The following is a 25,403-nucleotide window of genomic DNA, read 5'->3' as shown; positions in this document are numbered from 1 at the left end:
AACGTGAATAAAATATGATTAATGATAATTTGTACGTGACTTAGCGAATACATATTGTGAAATTTCTCTTATTATACATATACAAATGTTAAACTTCTCATCAAATTCAATCTTCACTTTTCACTCTTCACCCCCCTCCCCCCCTAATACACAGACACACAATTGGAAAATTATCACAAAATAAATATATTAAAAAGAAAAAAAAAGTTTAAAGGAATAAATGAATAAGTTAATAAAACGTTGATTTCACAAACATCGATACTCGTTCATGATTTTTATCAGATCTTTACGTTCCTTTCTTTAATATAAATTCGTGCCTGCACGAATGTTAATAAGTCAAGCGTAGGATATTTGTAAGAAAAAAGAAAAAAAAAAAAATCGGCCCTCCGTTCTTCTTGATCGTGTACCCGAGATTATATTTGAACGTGAGAAAAAATGAGTGAAAAAAATTAACGACTCGATACGGACACGTGCCTTATACTTAATACAAAGATTATTTTCACGCATATATTAAGCGAAGATCCTGCAAATATTTTTTCCTCTCTTTTGCCATCTTTTTTTTCTTTATTTCACCAATAAAACGCTGAATAATATACGCAGATATTGCTTCAGGATAAATCGTTATCACGATGAGTTATACAAAACAGAGGCATTGGGTATAAGCAAAAACAAAGGTTGAAAAATTTTTTCTCAATCTTTTTTCTCTCTCTCTCTCTCTCTCTTCTTTAAATCCCATTCCTTCGAGCAAGAAAAAAAAACACATCATTCCTTCCCTGGCATAAATCTGTGAGAGACGAAGAGTGGGAGATGGGGGGCATGGATGGGAAGAAATAATAAATCAAAGCGAATATTTTCCCCGTATACAGACACCGAGTCTCATCTAATATGTGTGTGTGTGTGCGCGTGATTATATACATACGAAATAGCGTGGAGAGAGGAAGGGAAGGCACCCATCGATCCCCATCCATCCATGACGCCAGGAATATTGGCCAAAGACAGGCGCCAGTATCGAGGTCGATTAGGGGTGCAGAGGGGCCGGAGAAACGACGATAATTGACGCGTCTATTGAAAGATATGACTTGGCTGGGTCGGGGCCCCGTTCGTTGGAGGAATTAAGGGGGGCAGAGGGGCGAGGGGCTAAAAGCGAGGGGGTAAAGGCCAGCGTAAACTAACCATACACGCGCTTTGGAATGCCAAATGGAGTCAAGTGGAAGAGGCTCCAGCCTGGCGCGAACCTTTTTCTTTTCCTCCCCGTGCAATGCGCACAATCGACGTTGTGGTTTTCCTCATCTGGTCCCATGATCGCTTTCTCTGACATCGTGCATACATGTCGTGTGTGTATATTGTGTATATATATATGTATATATGTATGTATGTGTGTATGTTTATTCATCTCGACGACTCTTGGATTTTTGTGCAGCCAGTGGAGTCGCTCTTTCTCTAGCTCTCATTCTTCTCGTCATGGTCACCATGCACGCTTGGAGTTATTACAGCTGGAGAATCGTGATGAAATTTATTACCGTTACGACCTTTTAACAAACTCGAATGATTATGTCGACTGGTCTTTTTAAACATCGGGCAATGCCCTCGAGCCGATGGGCATAGGGATGAGAATAGCTATTTATGTGGCATGCCCGTAAATCAGCTGTTTTTTTTTTTTTTTTGGCAAGGATAAAGATTTCAGGACGAGCTGAAGGCGAGCCGGAAACGAGTACTGAAATTATCCGACCCAAAAAACGGTTTACAGGCATGCCACGTACAATATTTTTTACGTTATGGGCATTGAAAAGCAAAACGAAGAGTGAGGTTATGTAGCGATCTGTTCGTCGAAGCTACTTTATAAGGCAGTTTGGGATGCGCGCTTCGAACTGCGCGTCAAAACCGCGGAATAAAGACTTTATTCATATAGAATGTTTGGGATAAAATTCACCCAGAGTGACCGATTAGGTTTAAAAACGTTGTCAAATTCTGTGAAAATATCCAATTGAAGTACAGGAAAATGAAAAAAAAAAAAAAAAAAAAAAAAAACAGAAAACAATCCCCTAGTACGAAGAAATTTACGATGATACGTAAAAGCTTTTGTAAAAGTTCAACTTACCGCAGCAGTTTTAAAGAGGCTTTATAACATATTACAGCGGAGAAAAATTTAATCCGATCGATTCGAGAAGAAAGAATGACAATATAATACAGTTTGCGAAGCAGAGGACGCTTTTTCGGGATGATAAATCTAGACGTCTATCCTCTCGGGGATTTCGGGTAACGAGATTATCGTGGTCAGTGGCCGTGGAAGCGTTGAACGCGGAGCGACGTTGCGTGTCCGCAGAAAATCCTCCCCCCCTTCAATATATGAATACACCTACCTACGTGCATACATACATACATACATACATACATACATACATATAACAGCCCAGCGAACAACAATTGGTACAAACGTTTCGCAGGGTGCAGAGCGAAGGGCTGAAGAAGAGAGAGAAAGAGAAACCGGAGGGTTGAGGATCGCATAAGGGGGGTTAATTTCCCGTCACACGAATCATACTTTATTTTATATACGTGCATATTCCTAGTCTTCGATTTTATCCTCCCCCCCCCCCCCTGTTTTCTCATTTTTTGGTCAATTGTTGGGCGAAGATTGAGCGCAAAATCGATTGCTGAAGCGGTTAGATCTTTGTAGAGAGTCGTTTTCACCGGAGCGTTATTTAGTTATTATTATTGTCATTATTGTTGTTGTTATTATCGTACATCCGATACGTGCTGCTTTAACTCTTGAGATAGAAACGAAGAATCGGAGCTGTATGGCAAAAGACGTAAAACTACCTAAGGTGATTGTATATGTCGTTATGTATCGTTGACTGGATTTCGTTTGTAACTAACGAATTCGATCAATGCGGATCGACGGAGGATAAATTTTTTTGTGACATTTTCTACTCCCCCTCAAGATTCCTAAGTTCACCGTTCGAGATTTCCCTTTAGAGAAGATATTTATACTTTTTTCAACGAAGACGTAAGATTCCCTTTCACTTTTCGTTTATACGGACTTCAGAATATCGGCATTGAAGCGATAAATCTGTTGATTATATAAATCAATACACATATGGAATATTAGAGTGTTTGAGAAAAAATTAATTTGCAATTTTTCACCGTGGCAATTCCAAAAAAAGTTTTTTTAGGTCAATGGAAAGATTTTGTCAAAAGACTAGTGTTCTACGTTAGGTGGAAGATCGCGATCATTTGATTTTTAACTTTTGATAGAACCTTTCTTTTTTAACCTAAGCAAACTTTTTAACGGACGTTTTGGTGAAAAATGGCAAATTATTTTTCTCTGCCAACGTACCCTAAGGAGATGTATATATACAAAAGACGATCGGTATAGAAAAAAAAGAAGAAGAAAAAATTTCGGAGGACAGGAAATAGAGAGGGGAAAAAAATTCTGATGTAAAAAATCCGAGTCCGGGATACATTTCAATCATCCGACACGTCCGGCGGCTCTGTGAAACAATTTTTCAAGTAAAACCGTGAACCGAGTATCGCTAAATCTCCTTCATGCCCGTCGATCAAACGACAGAACTAATTAATGGATTCTGTCAATCATTTTCACGCTTGTATGGTAAAAAAGCGTGGACCACTGGGTTACACCCTGGGCGAAGGATTATTCCGGGAATCCAGAACGACCACCCCTGCAAGCTTCGGGCAGAATTGGTCCATGGGCAGCATTGATCGGCAGCTTGTTTAAAGATAAACGAGCAATGGAGCGGGCGGCTAATGCCTGCAGGATCACCGGCACCGATCTGATTTGGTAAAAAGCTTTCTCTCCTTCTCCTCCTTCTTGTTCTTCTTCTTTAACCTCGTCCCAGTCAATCTCCAGTCTTCATCCTTTTCTGGGCGCCAAAATACCGTCCGTTCTCGATTGATGTGGAGTGAGTGTGTATATTATTAAAGTAATGCCGTGCAGGATCGGCCGATCAATCACGCAACTCCTCGCAGGACTTCGTAGCACCGTTGTAAAAGGAGCATGACCGGATAGCCCTGCACCTGATCGCAGGATCAGCTTCGCAGCATCCCTCGGTGATCACCTTAGCTGCCTTGGACGACACCGTTCGCTCACTCATTAAGGTTGTGATGACCTCCTAGGCCTCTTCGAGGCAAACATCACACCCCGGTTGAGTGAGTCCACGTTGCCGCCATTCGATTCGACTGGACTCCCTCCACGTCCACGGTGCAAGCTTACAACGATTAGGTCTACGTGTATGTATATATTTACTTTAAGGACTTACCCGATAGTGGAAAATGTTATACTCCGCCTCGAGGAAACATTCGTTCAAACAGTATATGAAAGGAGAATATTCTTACCTGAAATCAAAGAAAGAAGAAAAACCGTTGTTAGCTTATTGATTTCTTGTCAACTGATAAATTCGTCATGAATCGACTTTTCGATAAAGAATAGCTATTTATGTGGCATGCCCGTAAACCGCATGTTTTTTTTTTTTTTTGTTTGGCAAGGATAAAGATTTCAGGACGAGCTGAAGGCGAGCCGGAAGTAAATACTGAAATTATCCGAGCCTAAAAACGGTTTACGGGCATGCCACGTACAATATTTTTCACGGTATGGGCATTGAAAAGCAAAACGAAGAGTGAGGTTATGTCGCGATCTGTTCGAAGAAGCTACTTTATTCGGCTGTTTAGGATGCGCGCTTCGAACTGCGCGTCAAAACTACGGAATAAAGACTTTATTCCGCAACTTTGTTCGCTGCCGTATAAAACGTTACTTTACGGAACGAAAACTGCCGCAAAAAGTGAACTTTACAATGTCCATGCCGTAAAAAATAAAGTATAACGACGTACAATTGGTTCGAAACAAGGTCGATATTCACACGGTAAGAAAAATATTGTACATTTTACATATCCTGTGATCAACATTATATGTATTTGAAAACACTTTTTCGAATTAAATCTACACAGGAATTAAGTGTCCATATTCTAAAAATCCGACGATAAGAGTTACAATATGATTATAAATCTGATTGAAAAAAGAAACTATCCAAGTATTATAAAATCTCCATTAAATTTATTTCCAGTAAACCATGTATCAACCGTTCGGAAGATAATTTCTGAACGATGTGTAGCAGCAGCGCAGCGGGAAGCCTGATATTTCGTGTATAAATTAACGAAAATTAATATCGAGAAGCGTGATACGATGTAGAGCCTGAACACGATATTACGCGTACGCGAGCCACTCCCAGCTCAAAGGATCATCCATGAACGAGTATGTACTTTGATGAGCTTTTACGCTCGTGTACTGTGCATGTACGGTCTACGTCTATAAAGAGAGTTAGGTTAGGTTAGGTTAGGTTAGGTTAGGTATTACCAGAGTAGTTGCAAGCCGGTGTGAGAGCTCTAAGGGTAGGCAGGTATGTGGATACATGGAAGCTGGAACAGGTGGTGTGTATGTACGTATACTTGAGGGTACATTGGAGGTACACAATTTCCGGGAGTCGTAGCAGTCGGGAATTTAGTTGAAAAAACAGAAAGAGGTGGATGCAGAGTGGCAGAGAAAGGAGGTAGACGAGGTAGAGGAAGTCCAGAGTCGGACACAAAGGTTTCTTTTACCCCAAAGAAAATATAAGCCCGCGTTTTTCTAACCGACGCGTGTTTTGTTCGTCCGAAAATGAGACTCAGAGAGCTCGCGAGTGGGATGATGAAAATTCTATCCTTTGACAGGAGTTACAGTTACGCAAAAATCACTGTACTTGGTGTAACCAATGACAGTAAAGCTAGCAACAACCGTTTTCACGTATAATGATTAATCCGTCTTCACTAAAGTACGAATGAATTGTTGGAAAGCGTGTAATTTACTGTACCTATAAGGTTATTCCAGTGTGCAAAGTGATTACACGTATTCAAAGCTAATTCAATTCATCTAAATTCAATTCCCAAGTGAACAACGATGTTCTTCTACCTCACTCACTCACTCACTCACTCTCTCTCTCTCTTTCTCTCTCTCTGTTCCTCTTAGGTCTTAAAGTAGCATTAAAACAAGTCGTCGTGTTCAAAGCTGAAGTAATAAGTTCGCTTCGATTTAAGAGACCTACAAAGCGACACGTAGCCAACTGGAAGAGCTGCTATAGCACCCCGCTACTATTATACACATACTGATATCTTAATGAAGGGTAATCCGAGAAGAGTTTGCGGTACGTGTTCAACTGGTAACGAAGGAATGACGCAAGGCAACGGCGCGAGAGTAAAGGGGGGATAAGTATAGAGACGAGGGAGGGAGCCTGAGAAAGGGAGCAAAGGGGAAAGTGGAGATTCAGTCCGATTGTGTTTCTGTCGCCCGAAGCCTTATCATCCCCTTAAAGGAGTTACGTTACACCAAGCTTGCCATTCAGAACTCTGCGTTGGTTCAGAGTTCTCCGTCGTCGTTAGCAATAGTATGTATGTATGTATGTATGTATGCATGTATGTAGGTAGGTAGGTATAACGCCGCGGCAGATTCTGCCTAATTTTAAGCCGAGAGTTCCTCGTTCAGCCTAACGAATGACAATCACGTTTAATACCTTCATAACTCATCCTAGTATGTACATACATGGCGCAACAAATTTTGGGTGGCGCAAAAAAACCGACTATTTTTTTTTTTCTGAGTCTCGTGTGACAAAATGTTAGTTTTTCATGTTTCAAGAGCCCACTCCAAAGAACAGTTAAAAAAAAAATTTTAAGAGGTCGCTCCACATTTTTAAAACATCGAAAACTAACATTTTGTCACACGAGAGTGCAAAAAAAAGAATAGTCGGTTTTTTTGCGCCACCCTAATATATATACACACCAATACACGCATACCTACAGCAGACAGATAGACAGGACATATTCGGAGAGACTCCAAGATATCTCGTCCCGCGTATTACATGGTGAAAAGAGAAGAGTTGAGAAGAAAAAGCAGGTTGGTGCTCACGATATTCGGCGAAGGGGTTGGTATTCATTTTCGCCCAAGCCACGGATTGCGCACTTCGTTCGAGTGTAGATATATAGAAGATGGAGAAGTAGGTAGGGCACAATAATATTATCGATTATCCATTTGTCAAAAGAGGCACGGCACCGCGACCGACCACCCCCTCCTGGCTCCGTGAACCACGAGTTCAAAACAACACAAATTCAAGCTTCGCAATCAGACTTGATTTGCAGCTTGGCGCTCGAGGAAACGCACAAATATCTCGGGCTAGCCAATCCCCGTCGTTCCATCGTTCAATCGTTTCGTAATATGTAGCTTGCATCAAGGAACAAAGTATAGGTACAACAACCCTCTGCAAATTTAACCACTCCACCTTTTTAAGGCTACGCGCGATTTGTTTGTTCGAATAATATACATACATATATGTATATATATAGGTATATGTATGCAGTATATATGTGTATACACACGCATCCTGTTTACACATTTCTCCGAATCGACAAACACGAGCCGCCACCCGAATGTTACAGGCAGACACGCAGGGGTGTTTTGACAACTTGTACCGTTTCGACGATATCGCGCGTTGGCTGCTGTGTCGCCGCTGTTCAAACCGACTCTAGCCTGTCACTGGAGTCGAATCACCCCTAGACGTAACAACGACGCGTTACGAGTTGATCAATATCTAATTATAAAAAAACCGACTATTTTTTTTTTTTTTTTTTTTTTAGTCTCGTGCGACAAAATGTCAGTTTTTGATGTTTCAAGAGCCGACTCCAAAGGACAGCTCAAAAAAAAAATTTTAAGAGGTCGCTCCAAATTTTTTAAAATGTCAAAAATCGTAAAAATATTAAATTAAAAAAATTATACTTTCAGTATTTCGTTCGATTTTTAATTCATGTCGTCGTTTATTGTTATCCATTCTTTCTTCTCGTTATTGTTATCCATTCTTCGATATCGCGTTGTCATATCGTGTAAAAAGAAATGAGATTTTCAAGAAAGTAAATCTTCTTCTTCGAAAGTCATTCTATCCGATGCTAATTATCGTTCACTTCTCAATTCCAACGCGAGTGTGATTGTTGAATTATTTTTCGCCAAGTCGACGATAGGTGGTGAAGAGATATCTGCGAAGCGGATATCGGTTTCCGTGCGACGCTGTGCGGTGCGGAACACGATACCTTCATACACTAGCAGATTCGTTCTTTTATTTCCACCTTCGGTTCTTCCACTCCTCCTCTTCTCCTCTTCTCCTCGCCAGTGTATTTCATCGAACTGGTACCAGCGCTATTACAACGTCGACTTCACCCCCGGGTCATGCTGCTTTGCAGGATATTGGAACCGGTGCCTGGCTGCACCCCCGGGTCATGGGATACCGTATAAATGCCCAATACTGCGCCGCATAATGCTTACACTATACTGGAGAGTTCACAGGGTGGAACGGTCACGGGAGACGCGCTTCGACGGAGAACGAGAAGCCCCGCCATCGCCATCCCCCATTTTCATGGAAAGTTCGATTAAACGGCCTGAAAATTCACATCTTTCATCGGAGAAGGTTTTTTTCGTCATCGGGTCATTCGTAAGCGAGATGGTTAGACATGAAACTGAGAACAACACTCACGTCCGCGGACGAAAAAAACGTTACGAGGGAAAAACGATGGATAGTATATAATTTGCGAAGAAAAAAAACGTTTGCAAATTGAAAATATACGCTTTTATACTATGTTGATGAAAAACACGCGTCAGTATCCGATTTCGAATCTGATAATCTAACGAAGAAAGTAAAAAGGTTTTTAAAACCTGTGCATATAATAAGCAAAGAGCAAAAACGAGTCTTCGCAACTTCCGCAGCGAATATATTCCCGAGTTTAATATAGCGGGATATAAACAACCGTATTCTGTGTATATAAGGATGCGCATTGTGTCAAGGGTGGCCAGAGTGTATGAGCAGAGTAAAGGGGTTGACTGTAAGTCGAGTCAAAGACGCAGGGAAGAGAAGCGAAGCGAAGGGAAGGGGAGGGGAGGAAAAGGAAAAGGAAAAGGAAAAGGAAAAGGAAAAGGAAAAGGAAAAGGAACCGGGTATCTTTTTCCTTCTCTCTGCTCTTCTTCTCGGTATACGCAGCACAATGGACTTTTGAGTGAGTGAGAGAGAGAGAGAGTGAGAGAGAGTGAGAGAGAGTGCAGAACCTCCTCGAGACTTTGGTCTCTCCATAGTCCCTGATCTTCAAGATCGTGAAGATCGTATCGGGGGCGCCTGCTGTTGGGCGTATAATATCGAAGCGAGAGGAAGAGAAAGAAAGAATAAAAACGAAAAGAAAAGAAAGGGAGGAAGAGAGAGGAAAAGAGCCTAAAGGGATGACCACGAGACGAAAAATCAGCGGAATTCAAAGCGGGTAATAATCAGAGTACGAAAATGGAGCAACGATGAGCTGGTAGTAACAAAGCTCCGTAATGTCGGAGGAGACGAGAGAGATTGTGTGATCGTGTAACGAGTCTGGTAATCAATACAATGGCTGACCGACTGCAGAAGCCGCAGTGTGACGACGCGTACCTTTTATACCTTTGTGTCAGGTTATCACCGCGGCTTTGTCTCCTCTTTCTTCTCCACCATCACCACCATCATCATTATCATTATCATCATCATCGTCGTCGTCTCCACGAGGTGCTTTGACCGTGAAGTATAATGAACGAGAGACGTGGGTGCAAGTAATTGCTAATTAGCGAAGAAAAGCGTGGCGTTCCATTTTCTTTTTTTTTTTTTTTTCTTTTTTTGTTTCAAAACGATCGATTAAATCGTACGCATTCGTTGCCACAGTAGTAGCAGCAGCAGCAGCAGCACGTTGGTACCCAGGAACAATATCTCCGACAATTTTTCTCTTTCTACGTACCTGCGTATATACATTATATATATAATAACACACACACACACACTGTGTGAGAGAAAGCAAAGGCGGCCGGTAAAAAATGACCCGCGTCGACAGGGTGTCAAAAAAGGAATGACCGGCACGCTTCATCGCCGCATGATGCTTTCATCCCGCGGAGACCCCGAACGCATTTACACTTCGACCCCGCGGACCAAGTATTTGATCAATCATTTTGTTCCGTCAGCAACTTTTTTTTTTTTTTTTTTTTTTTTGTTTTTCTTCCTCCTTCTTATTTTCTCGTCCTTCTTCACAGGTAACCCCATAAATTATATTATCAAATCTACGAGGAGAAATATAATACGAAAAGAGTACAGAAGAGAAAGTCACTATATAGTATATATAACGTATGCTGGGGTAGATATTTACGCATCTGAAACGCCACGTAGATGGATAGATAGGTATTATTATGACGTGATACTGACGGATCATTGCCCTTGCGGTACTCTACAAATGCTCCCACCATATTATCGACTCGTTGTTTTTTTTTTCTTTTTTTCTTTTTTTCTATCAATTGCGTTCAATTGCTTTCAATCGGTTAGCAAACAGCCGTGTATCGTCTGACGTCATTTTTTCACCATCATCGTAGTCGTGAATTGACCTCCGAACGACGTGACATCACAACGGCAATTCTCTCACGCGTCGCGATATGTATGTATGTATGTATGTATGTATGTATGTATGTATGTATAGGGTATTCGTTTAATCACCAAGTGCAACGTGCCATGTGAAGTGGTGGAACTATCGAGAACTTCGATATATCATCTCAAGTCTCGAAAAATTAACGAAAGGTGTTCGCAGTCGGAGCAAATGCGACGCGTAAAGCAACGAAGCAATCGCGAGGGTGGAAGAAGGGATGGGATGGGAGGGGAGGGGAGGGGGGGGGGTATAACGGGGGAAAAAGGCTTCTCGAGACGTTTAACGAACGACGCTGTTGGAATTGATTGCCATCCAACGTAGGAAAGAAAATCATCGTTAAACTCTTCCACGTAATTTGTCACCGCTTTGCCGCCTAGGTACATACATATATGTATGTATGTATGTATATACTGTATATACCTGCAGATATTTTCTTCCACCAAGAGAATCAATCAGTAAATATAATATATTTGTTCCCGTTCACAAAATGGCGAACGGTGAACGAGACACAGCATTTATATTATCACTGGCACGTGGTCTTGATAAATCCTTAAAGTCGTATTACGTGTAGCATATATGTAGCTTTTATACTGGCTAACATCGAAAAGACTAAGTCCATTAAGTCCGAAATTTTATTGCGACCACCACCTCTTTCGACGACGTACCTATAGTCGAAAAATTGCCGTGAAAGGATCCTGACTCCGTTCCGCAAATCAATCTTGGGAAAACGAAATCGACGGTTCTTTTTTATACTCTCCTTTCGGGCGATGAACCCCCCTCCCCCCCACCCTTCGCCACCAACCACCGCCAACCACGATCCACCGCGTAGCTTTTCGCTTTTTTTATAGACATGATGTATACAGTGTTTGCATACGAATGAATGGAGCTCGAGATTGCCAAATATTTTCCAACAGCTGAAGAAATTTTCTGTGTCAATACCATCATGGATAGGCACTATTCAGTGAAGGGAAAATCAACTGATGAAGGAAAGAGAGTGAGAGAGATTTCTTTTTATTTGTATTCCGTGTTGTTTGTTCGTTCGTTCGTTCGTTCGTTCGTTCGTTCGTTTGCTCTTCTACTGCCAGAATTTTATAAGCACAGTTTTCAAACGAAATTTATCTGTATCCGTATAACAGGCAGGGAATAAAACGTTGAAAAAAATTCCAAAATTAATTTTCCATGTAAATATTGAAACTTTATCGCGTTTCAATAGCCACATAGTTATCGATCTAGCTGTAAAGATATTTTCCAAAATCTAACGACATACTCAGATATATATATGTATATACATAAAGTGTTCAGTTTACTTCCTACTTATTTATTTCGTCTTCCTGCGATTCTTTCTTTCTTCCTTCCTTTTTTTCCTTTCACCCCTTACACCTCCTGTGAAAAACTTTTCTTCAATATAAACGAGATGACACTGATCCCGGTCAGAAATAAAGAAAGCCGTGTTGAGGGTAGGCAAATATCCACGAGGAAAGAAGTAAAGTTTGTGGCAGAACGTACAAGGGACAATAAATTTTCTGAAAAATATACAACGTAATATATAACACACAGAGTATATGTGTATGCATATACATATATAAATTAGAAGAAGAAGAATAGGATACAAGTTTTCGATTTAAACCGAAGTTTTACTCTAACATTGAAACTAATAAAACACTTGAGTATGAAGAAAAAATTCTGTCGTGATGAAATTTTTCGACTATTTTTTTCCCCTTTTCTGTGATTAAAAATCTGTACAAAAACTGTACAAACAAAAACATGCGCAGTTTTTTTTTGCCTGCAGACCAATGTCCTCTGTATCGTTCTGATCTAAACATCGAACATTTCCAGCTTGTCGACCCCTTCCAACTTCAACACACCCACATCACCACCACCATCGCCGTTCTCGCAAGTCCCGCGATTATGTGCTGTTAGCTTTTCAACTGCGGAGTTGGGAAATTGCGTTTGACAGTTCGAGTTTCGAAAACAGTGAAAGCCAGTCGGCTGGCCTACAACTTATCCAATCGGTGGTGCAGCCCGTCTGGCCTCGGTCAAACTCTCCGGTGTTGGAAATGTACGTGCCTCGTACACGTCTACGGGTCTTTCATCCTCACCTAGGAACGTGCTCAACTACCAAAGTCAAATCGCAGCCCCGGGGGGGCGAGATCATCAGCGTCATTCACGCCCCCCCCCTCCACCCCCCTCCCCCCGCGTATTTTGATCCGCTGTAAGTATTCCGGAGCCCATGTCTGCTGCCCAAGCTGTGTAAACACATCTCCTGCGCTCACTTTGTAATATATCGCATATATATGTATATGTATAAGGGTGGCGAACCGACTACTTTTTTTTTTTTTTTTTTTAGTCTCGTGTGACAAAATGTTAGTTTTTCATCTTTTAAGAGCCCACTCCAAAGGACAGTTAAAAAAAAAAATTTTAAGAGGTCACTCCACATTTTTTAAAACGTCAGAAATCGTCGAATATCGATTTTTTTTTTCAATTTTCTTTCTCGTTACGGTATAATTTTATAGACAAAAAAAAAAATAAGTTTCCGAAAGTTTCAGTTCAAAATTTGAATTTTGAAAGGTCGCTCATAATTTTTTTTCAATTTTTTTTGGTGCATTTCCTTAGATCATTTCGAGCGACCTTTTAATATTCATATTAAAATTTCATCAATTTTTTATCTTCAATTTAGTAAGAAAGAATCTATAACAATACATCACGACATGAATTAAAAATCAAACAAAATACTGAAAACATAATTTTTTTTAATTTAATTTTTTGACGATTTTTGACATTTTTTAAAATTTGGAGCGACCTCATAAAACTTTTTTTTCTAGCTGTCCTTTGGAGAAGCCTCTTAACACATAAAAAACTAACATTTTGTCACACGAGAGAAGAAAAAAGAAAAAAAAAATACTCGTTTTTTTTTTTTGCGCCACCCTAATGTACATACTTCAAAAATAAACCACCAAGAAGAATCCCGTCCAACAACCATTCGACTAATATTGAATAAATTCTTATAACAAATAACAACGTCAAACAACGCGTTGCGATGTCGTTGAGTATAGAATGAAAATTGAAGCCTCGGAATATGGAAGTAGGTACACGGAGATGAATGGGAGACGAAGGTTAGATAGTCATCGATAGTGCGGTAAAGCGACCTAATTACTTGAAAGCCTGTCATTCTCGTCGTCGTTGTCGTCGTCGACGTCGTCTGCGAAAGGAAGGCGTGAAGCCTGACGGCATCATCGTCGTGGTGGGTGAATCGATGGGGTCTCCCACAGCCGAGTGTGAGTATCTCGCGAGATGGGCATGGTTCGATAGAATTTAGTCAACCGCCCGGGTCACCTTCATCAGAGTTACAGGGGGTCGGTGGTTTCCAGGGCATGTCTGACCTGGAGTCCCTTCGCATCCTGGCGGTATATCAAAGGCCGTTAGGTACAGAGTGAAGCCCGAAGGAAGAGGAACGCAAGAACGAAGTAGAAGATAGAGGGAGAGTCGCGCTTTGATATCCCAAGATAAAAGTGAGATCCACTCAGCGCTTATTAAACTGCTACTCGCATTTATGCGAAGAGCCTCTGATTGAGTGCATGCAGGGGGGAAAAGTGAAGGGCGGATGATGCCACAGGCGACAAAACCGCTGCGGACACTTTGGGAAAAGGGGGGACTGGAGGCTGATGTTCCATGTACCATGTGTGCTCTGAACGCTATACGATAAACGGCAAGGTGTCTGTGAGATGTTGGTAATGTTCCAACGAGAAGCGAGCCCAACTGCTGGTCGATCCTCCCGCAACGTCAGGAACGACGTTTAATTGACTCACTTAATAAGACAATTAAGCGCAGCGACACAGAGCACCCAAGCACTCCCAAAGCTATAGAACCCATGAAAGAGGTGGTCCATGGGCAAACCATTGCGCAGTGCTGACGCTCTTTATTCACCCTTTTACTTATACCTATATATATCACAACGTGAAATTTTTCTACTTTATGAACTTCGCAACTTCGATGCTTGGTTAAACTGTGAAATAGTTGTGATTTGAAGAAAGAGAATAAGAGAGAGAAAGAAAAAGAAAAGAGGGCGAAGCAAGTCATCAACGAACAGTTACTCGTCCTGGATACTCTGGAGGACTAGAATAACACCAGATGAGACACTCACTATCGATATAAAATCGAAAGGCCGAACTTATTCGATTGAAATCGGATCCACGGAGGCTGCATTTTTGCAGTATCATGTTGTGCGACACGTGAAACTAGGATAATCATGTTTGCTCTGGTAGTTTTGTTTTGCGAAAGAAAAATTTTTGATTTACATTTTTTTTTTCCATTCTTTTAGCTCGAAACATAAAAACTATCAAAGCATCGTGATTATCTTCTATACTGTGAAAATTATACAAAATTTTATTACAACAGCTTGTGTTAAAAATATAAACTTTAAAAAAAAACTGTCTTTACACTAGACGAGATGCTTTACAAACCGCACAGTGGACAACCCGAAACCGCATCCCGCTTTTGCTCTCAAAATAATCTGTGTTTTATATTTGTTAATAAAAACAAATAAGGGTCAAATAGGCTGTCCGATATATTACATGTAAGGTAACAAACTGTAGGTCAATCGACTATAACCTCCAACGCTTCGATCACCTTCTCTTATTGTTTTTTAGTTTTATTTTTTTTTTGATTCGTTGTCAACAGATTCTTTAATTTCGGCAACATTACTATAAGGAAAATCATTAAAGTAATTGAATCTATGCTCAGAGATTTTATTCTTACAATAGTTTCCTCTACTTGTTCCGTTTCCAACGATGAGGACGCTTTTACATTGTTAAAAATTTCTGTAAGAGGATTTCTTCCTATAAGTTTTATTCGAATATAAAACAGTGAATTTATCGCTGTTTAATCAATTTACCAAACACAACAAATTTAATAGATTCAAATGATCTTTTTCCGATTTTTCTATATAAATTTTAGTAAAAATAAAAAATTTTCATTCTACATTCAAGTCAAATATATAGCATAATTTACATCGTTGCAACGAATTTGTATAAATTGCAAACCGATTTCACAAACTGACAAATATTTTCTACATTTTTTATAAAATTATATTAAATTGACAATGATTTTTAACAGTATTAGTTACATCGCCGCGACAAATTGTTGGTAATTTTCATGCAAAGGTGAGATGCTTCCGTGCGTTTTGGTTGAACATTTGACTCTGGATAATGGTTTCCCTCTGGTTACACAAACGAACAAGAAGGTACGACAGAAACCGCAATGCAGACACGAGAAGTGCCAGAAAGCTCTCTCTCTCTCTCTCTCTCTCTCTCTCTCTGGGTGCAGTTCGTGACCCGGTTTGTCCTCGTGTAATCCTAATTGACAAACCACGGGGTGAAAGAGAGTGAATTCCGGAAGGCTTAGACGTCTGGAGACTCACGGCAGGTGCTTGGAATTAGATTCTTTTTCTACATTTACTTCCTCCAGCCCGGTTCTAAGATTCGAGAGATTCTTGTCACTGCATCTCGGATGTATCGAGCAATTGAACGAAAACTCGAGACACACGATTTAATCACAAAATTTCTCCAACCCTCCCACATAGTTGATCAGCTTTTACGTAGAAATTCCTTGATTCGATTTAAGGTAAAACTTTTTTCGTCGTCAGATAATTTTTTCCATCAGACTTCCCTGCGTTTCCAGAAAATTCAAAACTAGGCCGCCCAGCCCAGCCCAGCCCAGCGTGTAAACACTAATCAATGCAGCCCAACGAAGACCGGCAATTAAATTTGGCTCCAATTTGACGGGCCAAGTTGGCCTCGTCGTTCGGTTCGTTTGATTAAACGTGCCTGATTGCATCTGGGCACGTGCAGCAACAGGCTACGTGACATTAGGTCGAAACTTTCCTGCTTCAAGGAGCAAAATCGAGCCCCCAAGTAACTGGTGTTTTGAACGACGATTAATTCGGGATCCGATATATTTCGGGGTAAGTAAGAAATTTAAATTACCGAGGGGATGATGTTACCCTTTTCCCGAAGTAGTTATACAGAAGTAGCAACCCTTGTCTGAAACTCGCGGTGGTAAAATTCCTGAGTTCCCCCCGAACTTCCGGTCTTCCCGACAAGCCGTGTGATGATTATTATTATTATTATTATTATTATTGCAAGGATAAATTAGAAAAGTTAAGGATTCATCGCACCCCCGATTGATTTACCTACTGGCGTTAATGAGAGATCCAAAACGGTTCAAATATTCGGTAAAATAATTCTCAGAGTAAGCGGTGAAGGCTTCATTTTTTTCTTACAATATTACGAGGAGGAATTTAATTGAAAACAGGATAAAGGACTCGGTGAACGACAGGTGACGGTTTAAATTGAGAGTCAATCTGACGATGAGCGTAGACGGAGTTACCGGAAAGTAATTAGTACAGTCGCCAAGTTCTTTCTGAGTGACTGCTCGACGTTCCAACGCGAGCTATATACCCAAGAGAAACTTGACGTTATCGATCTGCGCTGCGTCGTTGATTCGTTCAAGAATAAATCAGTCAGATATGAAAATGAGGAAAAAATGTGGGAAAAGTAAAGTTGTTTACACCCGAGTGCAAATTATGGAAAATCCCTGTCGGGTGATAGAATTAGATACCTAAGGAAGTTCGAGAAAAGCACTTTTTCAGACTTTCCAACAAGTTCATCAATTGTTATTAACCTTTAAATGGTAAAGATGGGTCACACGTGCTTCGCCCAAACCGTCTTCCCTTGCTAGCTTCTTCGCGTGTTCCTTTGTTTATACGATTATATTGTTTAAACAAATGATCGAACAATCAAAATCGTGATTATTCGTTATTCTAGGATAGTTGATAAGATTTCATGAATTTTTCGGATTGTTTTGACCACTTTGGAGCACTTTCTAAAGCGCCAGACACGAGTGATCCACCGTGACCATTTAACCTTTTGAGGGGTTTAAGGAAAAAAGTGGATATTTGTTTATTTATAATTAATTATACACAATTCAAACGCAAAAAACTCGTTTTTTTTCAAAATAAATTCAGCTGTTCTCGAACGAAGTGTCGAAACGCTTTGAAATTTTTTTCATATATTCTTCAGGTCTATTACTAACTTATAAAATTTTTTCAAATTTTTCGGGAGGTTCAAATTTTCAAAAAAAAATTATCGAATTTTCTAAAAATCCAATTTCGAAGAAAAAAGTTTATGTTATACATCAGACGTCAGAATCGTAATCAGCAACCCCAAAACCCTCTATACCAAATTTTGTGCCGATTGAACGAAAAACCACGAACTTAACCTAAAATAGTCGCAATTTTGAGTCCGCCTTCTTAAATTTTCTAATTCCGACGTCAGAATCGTAATCAGCGATCCCAAAAACCCTTAGACCATCTATGATTTTGAAAATTAGTTCCATAGAAAAATGTACCCCTCAAAGGGTTAAAAAAGTTGATAAGCAGGTGAAAAATCCGGCGTTGCAATTGATCCACCATTATAACTATAATAACACGACCATCGCAAATCCATCGTAACTCGATTAACAAGCTAGAGGAGAACAATAACAACAACAACAACAATAGTTGCGACGTAGGGTTGACATTTAGAGGGTTAAGGATATCACTTGCGGTTGATATTCGGTTCCAACAACGGCATGTTTGACTTGAGAAACTGCCTGCGTATTACACGTCATGTAATATATAATGGATATGTATTGACTGTTCACTAGGTGGAACTCCAGAGAAATGTTTACACCTAATATTGGCTACCAGGGGTTCAGGCCGTTCAGCCAGACCATAGCTTAGATGGGGGTGGGTGGCTGGATGGCGTAACCCAACTAGTCCAGGCGCCTCTTTCAGCCCGGGAACCAGCCTCTGCAATTAGCCACTAAATTCCCGAATTAAACCAATTTCCCAAACCTGGCTGGCAGCCTGGAAGACTCCGGAGATACCTTCTCCGACAACCGAGGCGAATTTGCGAGGTTGAAGTTATAGCAACGTTAAGAGAAAAGTTCGTTATTCTGCAATTTTCGAACGACTTCCGAGAAGTTGGTTTTTCAAATTAAGACGTTACGTTTCTGTATATCATGCATATTGAATGAATATCTTATACTCGGTGAGAGGGATAAATAAAGAAAGAAGAAAAAAAAAAAAAAACATATCGATCAAGTACTTACATAGTGAAAAAGACGGGCATTGAATACTACAAGTGGACACGGTATAACGGTTTTATATACATATTTGATGATGAAGAGGAGAAGATAAAAGAGAACGAGAGACAAAGATCTCAATTAGCGCCGAGCACCGCGATGTTTCTCTACTTTTATAGTCTTTTAAATTAGTTTCCTCTTTATGTACGTATATATAAATAGGTCCAGGATAAAAAGGAAAGTTATATATATATATATGTACACATCGTAGCGACCGCAGTCAGTTCTAGCCGGTGGATTTACGTAGGATAAGGTTGTTGGTGGTGGTGGTGGTGGTGGTGGTGGTGGAAGTTATTGTCTCGTGAGTATCCCGGAGAATAGGGGAGTGGATAGAAGGTATAATGAAATCGTTAGGAGGACTAACAGCGGCGGTGGTACAGGACTTCAATTTCGATTAAGCAACGGGGCAAACGACGGGTATCGTTATAGCAAAGGTCGTATAATCGGGCGACCGGGTTAAATCTAGTATGTGCTTATAATCGTGTAGCGTCGAAAAACGGGGTCGCAAAGTAGGAACGGGGTATACATATAGACACAGGGATACCTTTTAACCGCAAGGAAAAAAGTCTCGAGGATAATGTTAAGGACTAAAGTTTGATTAACTGTGAAAAAAATAGTTCCGAATTTGAGAAAAGTTTCGAAAGCGGCTAATTTCGAATTTTTGCAGGTGCAGGTGGAACTTGAAAGTAAAAAAATGAAACTTTGGAGAAACGAAAAAGTAGAGAATGGTTCGGATTCCGAAAATTCAAATTACGATTGAGAATAATTCTGAAGAATAAAGATTCGATTTAGTAAAATTCCGAGCAGAAAAACCGAAAATCAAAATGACGAGGATACCGAACGTAAGAATGTCGAAAATCGAAAACAAAGAAAGATCAAAGTGGTGAAATTTCACCGAGTAAGAAATTCGCAAAAGTGAAAATCTTGGATCATTCGAAATTTCGATATTTCGGATTCGAAAATTTTCTCACTTTCGGAATTTCAACCCCGCCGCAAAAATTTCTTTTACTTTACTTCTTAGGTTACTTTTCTTCTTTCTCTTTTTCGTCTTCACTGTAAGCAAGCAGTTTTTTATTTTCTAATGTATATTGCAAGAAGCTTTTAGTTTTATGGAAAGCTACGCGGAGAAGAGGATCTCACTTTTTCTATTCTCCCGTGTTTCGCGTGTCGTCAAAAGACGGAGGAGAGGGTGATGTGATATAAAGACCTCGAAAAATTGTACGTATGAAACGGGTGCGGTATATTCGCTATGTAAGTGACTTGCCCATGGGAATAAAAATTGCGAATATTAAGAGTAAATGTCGTGCGTGGAACGCGGAAAAAGAGGGTGAAATTCTGTCGGAAAATGAAAAATTGACGTTTCCGTTCTACCGTTGCACTAACAAACATATATCGAAATTAAAATCAAAGTTACCACAACTAATGACTAACCTATTAAGCCACGTATGGCTAATTTCTCAATTTTATTACGTCTTTACTTTTGCCTCATAATCACGTGTTTCAAACGAATTTTAGAAAACGAAACAATGAATTTTTGTTATATTTATTCTCTTGTCTTTTCAAACGCATCGTTGCATCAACGTCACGTTTGCCAACGATGAGAAAATTTTGCATTCTTGAAACGTTGAAAACTTGGAAAACACGAAATTGCGCAAACCTGTAATAATTCACGGTCTGCCGATCAAAGAGCATCATATTAATTACAGAAGGTGGAAAGTCACACAAATATGCAAACATGAGCATGCACGTAGGTACTAAAGCAGTAAAAGTTTGAGTTTGACCGACGGGTACTTTGCAACTTTATTCTTCCGTCGAGTCGACGTAGGGAAGACTGCAGGCTTCATAAATTTCCCACACGCGTGTATGTATAATATAGGCACATACGTATGTGTGTATACATACATATATATATATAATACATATAGACCTCCGAGGTTATATTATTCACGTTCGTATAGGTACGTGGGGTACATAAGTTGCCGGTTCAAAATGAATTCTTTGTTTTTTTTTTTTTGAAAAATTTATAGGTGGCAGCGGCAGCGAGAGAGGAAACAGAATTTCGTCGAGGTCTCGATGTTGAGGGGATTTTCAACGTAGGTACTTGAAAATGCGAACCCCTCTCTCGGCTTGTGCCTAATTTTAATCAAATCCCCCGCGCAGGCGTCTAATTTCAAAATGACAACTCGCAACGATTGAATTTGTATTTTACACGGATAGAAAAGATTTTTCCCAACGTCGGTGTATATTTTTTTTTTCAAAAAATTCTGGATCATACATGACAAAAAATTTGATACGATCTAATGAAAATTTCACGCCCATGAATTCAGTTTGTGTAATTATATTTTCTGCAGTCCGTGTGTTTTGGTTTTTTTTTTTTTTTTTTTTTTTATATATATATATATTTTTTTTTATTTTTTTACGAAGAAACTGATAGGATTTTTATTCCTTAAATTGTATACATATACGTATAATAACTCAAAGTAGAGAAAAAAAATTTCGCGTATATATACAAATTTAAAAAACTAATTGCAACAATCGCAGGGTATAAATCGTAAGAAATTCACGCGAGCTTGAATCGTTGGAAAAAAATTTAATCCAGCGAAACCGGAAACTGTAGATTGACGAACGAAATACTGCGACGGTGATTCTATGAGAAACGGAATAGTAAGTATCGCGGTGAAAGAGATAAGAAACAGAAAAGAACAGAGAAAGGAAAAAGAGGCAAAAACTTGGCTCATCAGACTCAGAATCAGCGAACGAAAAATAATATTCCTAAAACTTTTCCGTGCGATGATAGATTGAATTTCATTTTCAATTTTCATTTTCTTCGCTCACCTTTTTTCATTTTTTTTCTCATTGGCATTATTTAACCCGGAGAAAAAAAAACTGGCAATAAACCTGACGTGTAATAATTTCAACCGATATCCAAAATCACCATTAAAACACTGTTCTATGTATTATAAGTAGTCCTTATTTCAAAAAGTCATAAAACCAGGAAACATTTTTCGGGTAAAAGCAAAAAAAAAAAAGAACGAGGGTGAGGGAGGGCAAGAAAAGGGATCATGTGACTGATTTACGATCGAAATAACACTCGGAATTGTAACGTATAGGTACGAACAATATAGATTTATAAATAAAAAAAAAAAAGAAAGTACCCAGGAAACTCCTCGTACGTATAAATGTGTATAAATATTTCCAAAAATATAACCTTATATATATATCTATATATAGTATGTATAGACGTTGTATAGGTATAATACGTGCACGGCGTGAATTTTTGTTACCACGTTCGTTCATTCGTGTAATTGTTTGTCTTAATAAGGCGAAGAAGAATAATAATAAGTATAAGTGGAAGAAGAAAATGAAGAGTAAGTGCAGCAGGGATAGTATAATTAACGAAGAAATTGACTTTAATAAGGATATTCAAAGTTGATGAGCGAGCTTGCAGCACCAGAAGAATTAAAAGCGCTGCGAGTGGTTCAGCAGCCGGCTTAAATTGTATATATTCAGATCTATATATACATATATACAGACTAGGTATATATATATATATATATATATATATATATATTATTAATCAAGCCAGGAAATTGAAGTGTAATAAAAAGTTGGTTGGTAGGGGAAGGAGAGAGAATTTCTTTTCTGGTTTTTTTTTTTTTTTTTTTTTCCTTCACCCTTATCGTGCAACTAGAGCAAAGAATAAAAAATAAACGGTCGATCATACGATGATGGTAATTTTGTTAGAAAGAAAAATAAAGAAAAAAAAACCACAATATCGCACATGTAAAATAGTATAGAAATGAGAGAAAGAGAGAGAGAGAGAGAGAGAGAGAGAAAGAGAGAGAGAGAGAAAGAGAGAGAGAGAGAGAGAGAGAGAGAGAGGGAGGGAGGAAGGGCGAAAAAAAATGATGAAAAATCAAATAACAAAGAAAGTTATTGTTAACTTGCCATTTTATAGCGAATCATTATATCTTCACTCCGATTCCGGGGCGTTTCCAAAACTGAGAGATTGATGCTGCCAGATGTGTCGAAGTACTTGACGTGAATTCGTGTACATATGTATATATATATATATATATCGTGTACTTTAACGGAAAAAAAAAAAAAACGAACCGTCGAAAGTGAATTTTCGGTCAAGTATATGTGTATATATATATATATATATATACACATATACTTGATAAAAAAAAAATATATATATAAGAATAACAGGCGGCTGTCGGAGCGACCGGAACACCAGAGAAGTGGGACGTTGACGTCCCGATGAGAAGCGCTCCGCACGAACCGCGCCAAAGCACTGAGGCGAAACGGGCGCCCCGACGCCCGAAACCGACGTCGAACTGAACGCGGGGTGGGTGGGTGCGTGGCTCGTTCGACGCGAGGCGAGGCGAGGCGACGCGACGCGACGTAACGCGAACTTGAAGCCGGGTAACATGCCGGTTAAAAAGGAAGCCGAAGAGAGAAGAGGGGAGGACTGATTGGGACTATGCGAGGGGGTACGGAAATGCGATACGCCGTTGTCTTTTTTCTTTTCCTTCAATTTACGCCACGTTTGTTGTTTTGTTTTTTTTTTTTTGTTTTTTGGTTTTGTTTCCGAAGAAGAAAAAATTTCTCTTCATATCGGTGCGATAACGAGGCGTCACACGAAATTGTCATTTTTATTTGGCGGGGTTGAAGTCGAAATCAGACTTTTTTGCTGGTCCATTTTTTTTTTCACTTGTAGTTTTTTTTTTTTTTTTTTTTTTTTTTTTTTTTTTTTTTTTTTTTTTTTTTTGTAATCGAGATTCATTCCCGCGGTCTGATTCGACGAAAAATCGTGCAACGTACTTTTGTAAAGTTATATACGAGACGAATGAATAGGAGCTTTTGACGTGGTAAAATTGAAAGGAGAAAAAAAGAAAAAGAAAAAATCACCAATTACGGAATAATTATATATCAACCCCTCGAAATGTCCGCCCTGTGTGTCAAGGTTTTGTCAAATTGTATCATCACTCGGTGACCGATGAGAAAATCAATAAACAGACACTACGTGCAGGCATTCACTCACTTTCCGTATATAGTGACGATGACAAAGGTATAATTTGTTAAAAGTATGTACATTAGTCTGATGCGATGAAGATAAATAATCCCGGTGCTAATTTAAGGGTTGAGGTTCGTTTCGAACACGAGGTTTGCGCTGAACAAATTTCTTACAATGAAAACATTGGTTTAAAAAAAAAATAATAATTTCGATTTCACAATGAAGAATCGTTAAGTATGATTATTAATATAGCAATTAAAATTGACCGTTTAATCAACTAATCGATCGAGGAATGAATTTTTAATTCTACAACCGCGGAGCTGCCGCGCAATATGGCGGATTTGGATATTCCGTTATACCTGTCAGGCTGGGATAACAGTCCTCGAGCTGTCTCGACCCCGCAGCTTATCATCCCTCCCTAATCGGGTATAGACGTAATTAGTATATTGCCAAGTGCCGCCGCTTCGCAGTGAAATATCTGCGTGAACATATATCGAAAAGCTAACCTAACCTGACCGAACTTAGCTCAGCAGCTATTCAAAGCTTCTCTTTCTCTCCCTCCCTCTCTCTCTCTCTTATACACTCGTTGTAAAATAAATTAGAACGGGAATATAATTACTTTCACGAAATGATGTAACGATTCACGTACCTAAGTGGTGATATATTCGTCACATTCGTTACGGAAGGTTGAGATGATTTTGTGAAACGTCAAGGGTTTAGAAGAGGAAGGAAACTAATGAGAGTATTTTTGTTTATTGTTTTTTGTTTCCATCGAGCATTAGACATGTCGCCTTAAAGGCGTGTGGGTGAGTAAATTACAAAATGGCCTCTGTATTCCGCAGAGCGTGTCTGGATTTCGCTATTTCTCTCTCTGTTTTATTTCTATTTCTATTTCTATCTATCCCTGTGTATTCTCTATCTCAACTTGCATAATACAGTATTCAGCGAAGCTGAATTTTCATGCAGAAGAAAAAAGATGAAGAAGAAGAAGAAGAAGAAAAATATCACAAGTCGTATAGAAGAAGAATAGAGAAGACGAAGAAGATCTCTCGTAAGATGTATCGCGTCAGCGTAAATTCTTCCACATAGATCGAGATCGAGTCGTGACGTTACCGTCAGAAATTTAAATTCGCATAATATACACGCGTGTTTTGACAGTTTTGCAAAATTTCGAAAATCGCATCAGAGTGCGGCAATGGAAAGAAGAAAACATATTTTTATATCCATCGGTATCAGTTTCTTCTCGGCCCGCTTTTCCCAACTTCTCGATTGCCTGTAGAGGCATTCGAAGTCATTTGAGCGTATACAAAAGTTGGTAAATTTATACAGTAACAGGAAAAGTCAATACGTGAAAGTTAATCCGATAGCCCCGTAGATTTCGTTTTCAAAATACCTCAAAGTTTTTCCTTTCATTTCACTGACCAAAATATTGCGCTCTTTGCCCGTAAATAATATATCGTATTTCGATTCGATATACCTTTTTCACTCTACAAACTGAATACTGTTCATTGTTAAAAAATTTCCAACAACAACAACAACAACAACAAGAACAACAACTGTATTATAAAACTATTGCTCAATATTCCCCAAAATTTTCCCGACTTCTTTTCCATACCAAATGAAATTCCTACCAATTTTTCCACCCAACAAATATTAACAATAAACGACAAAACTCTGAAATACAAATCCCGTCGAGTATTTACGA

At 39.3% G+C, this 25,403-nt stretch overlaps 1 protein-coding gene across 1 annotated transcript in view; it reads right to left on the bottom strand.

The window, feature by feature from the left end:
• LOC124410353 (matrix metalloproteinase-2-like) overlaps positions 1-25,403 on the bottom strand; it is a 156,751-nt gene that overhangs the window by 49,795 nt on the left and 81,553 nt on the right. The gene's annotated exons all lie outside the window — the stretch shown is intronic.

Source organism: Diprion similis, chromosome 9 (assembly GCF_021155765.1).
Source record: "Diprion similis isolate iyDipSimi1 chromosome 9, iyDipSimi1.1, whole genome shotgun sequence".
Taxonomy (NCBI): Eukaryota; Metazoa; Arthropoda; class Insecta; order Hymenoptera; family Diprionidae; genus Diprion; species Diprion similis.
The sequence above is the reverse complement of the archived record's forward strand: the minus strand, read 5'-3'. Positions and strand labels throughout refer to the sequence as shown.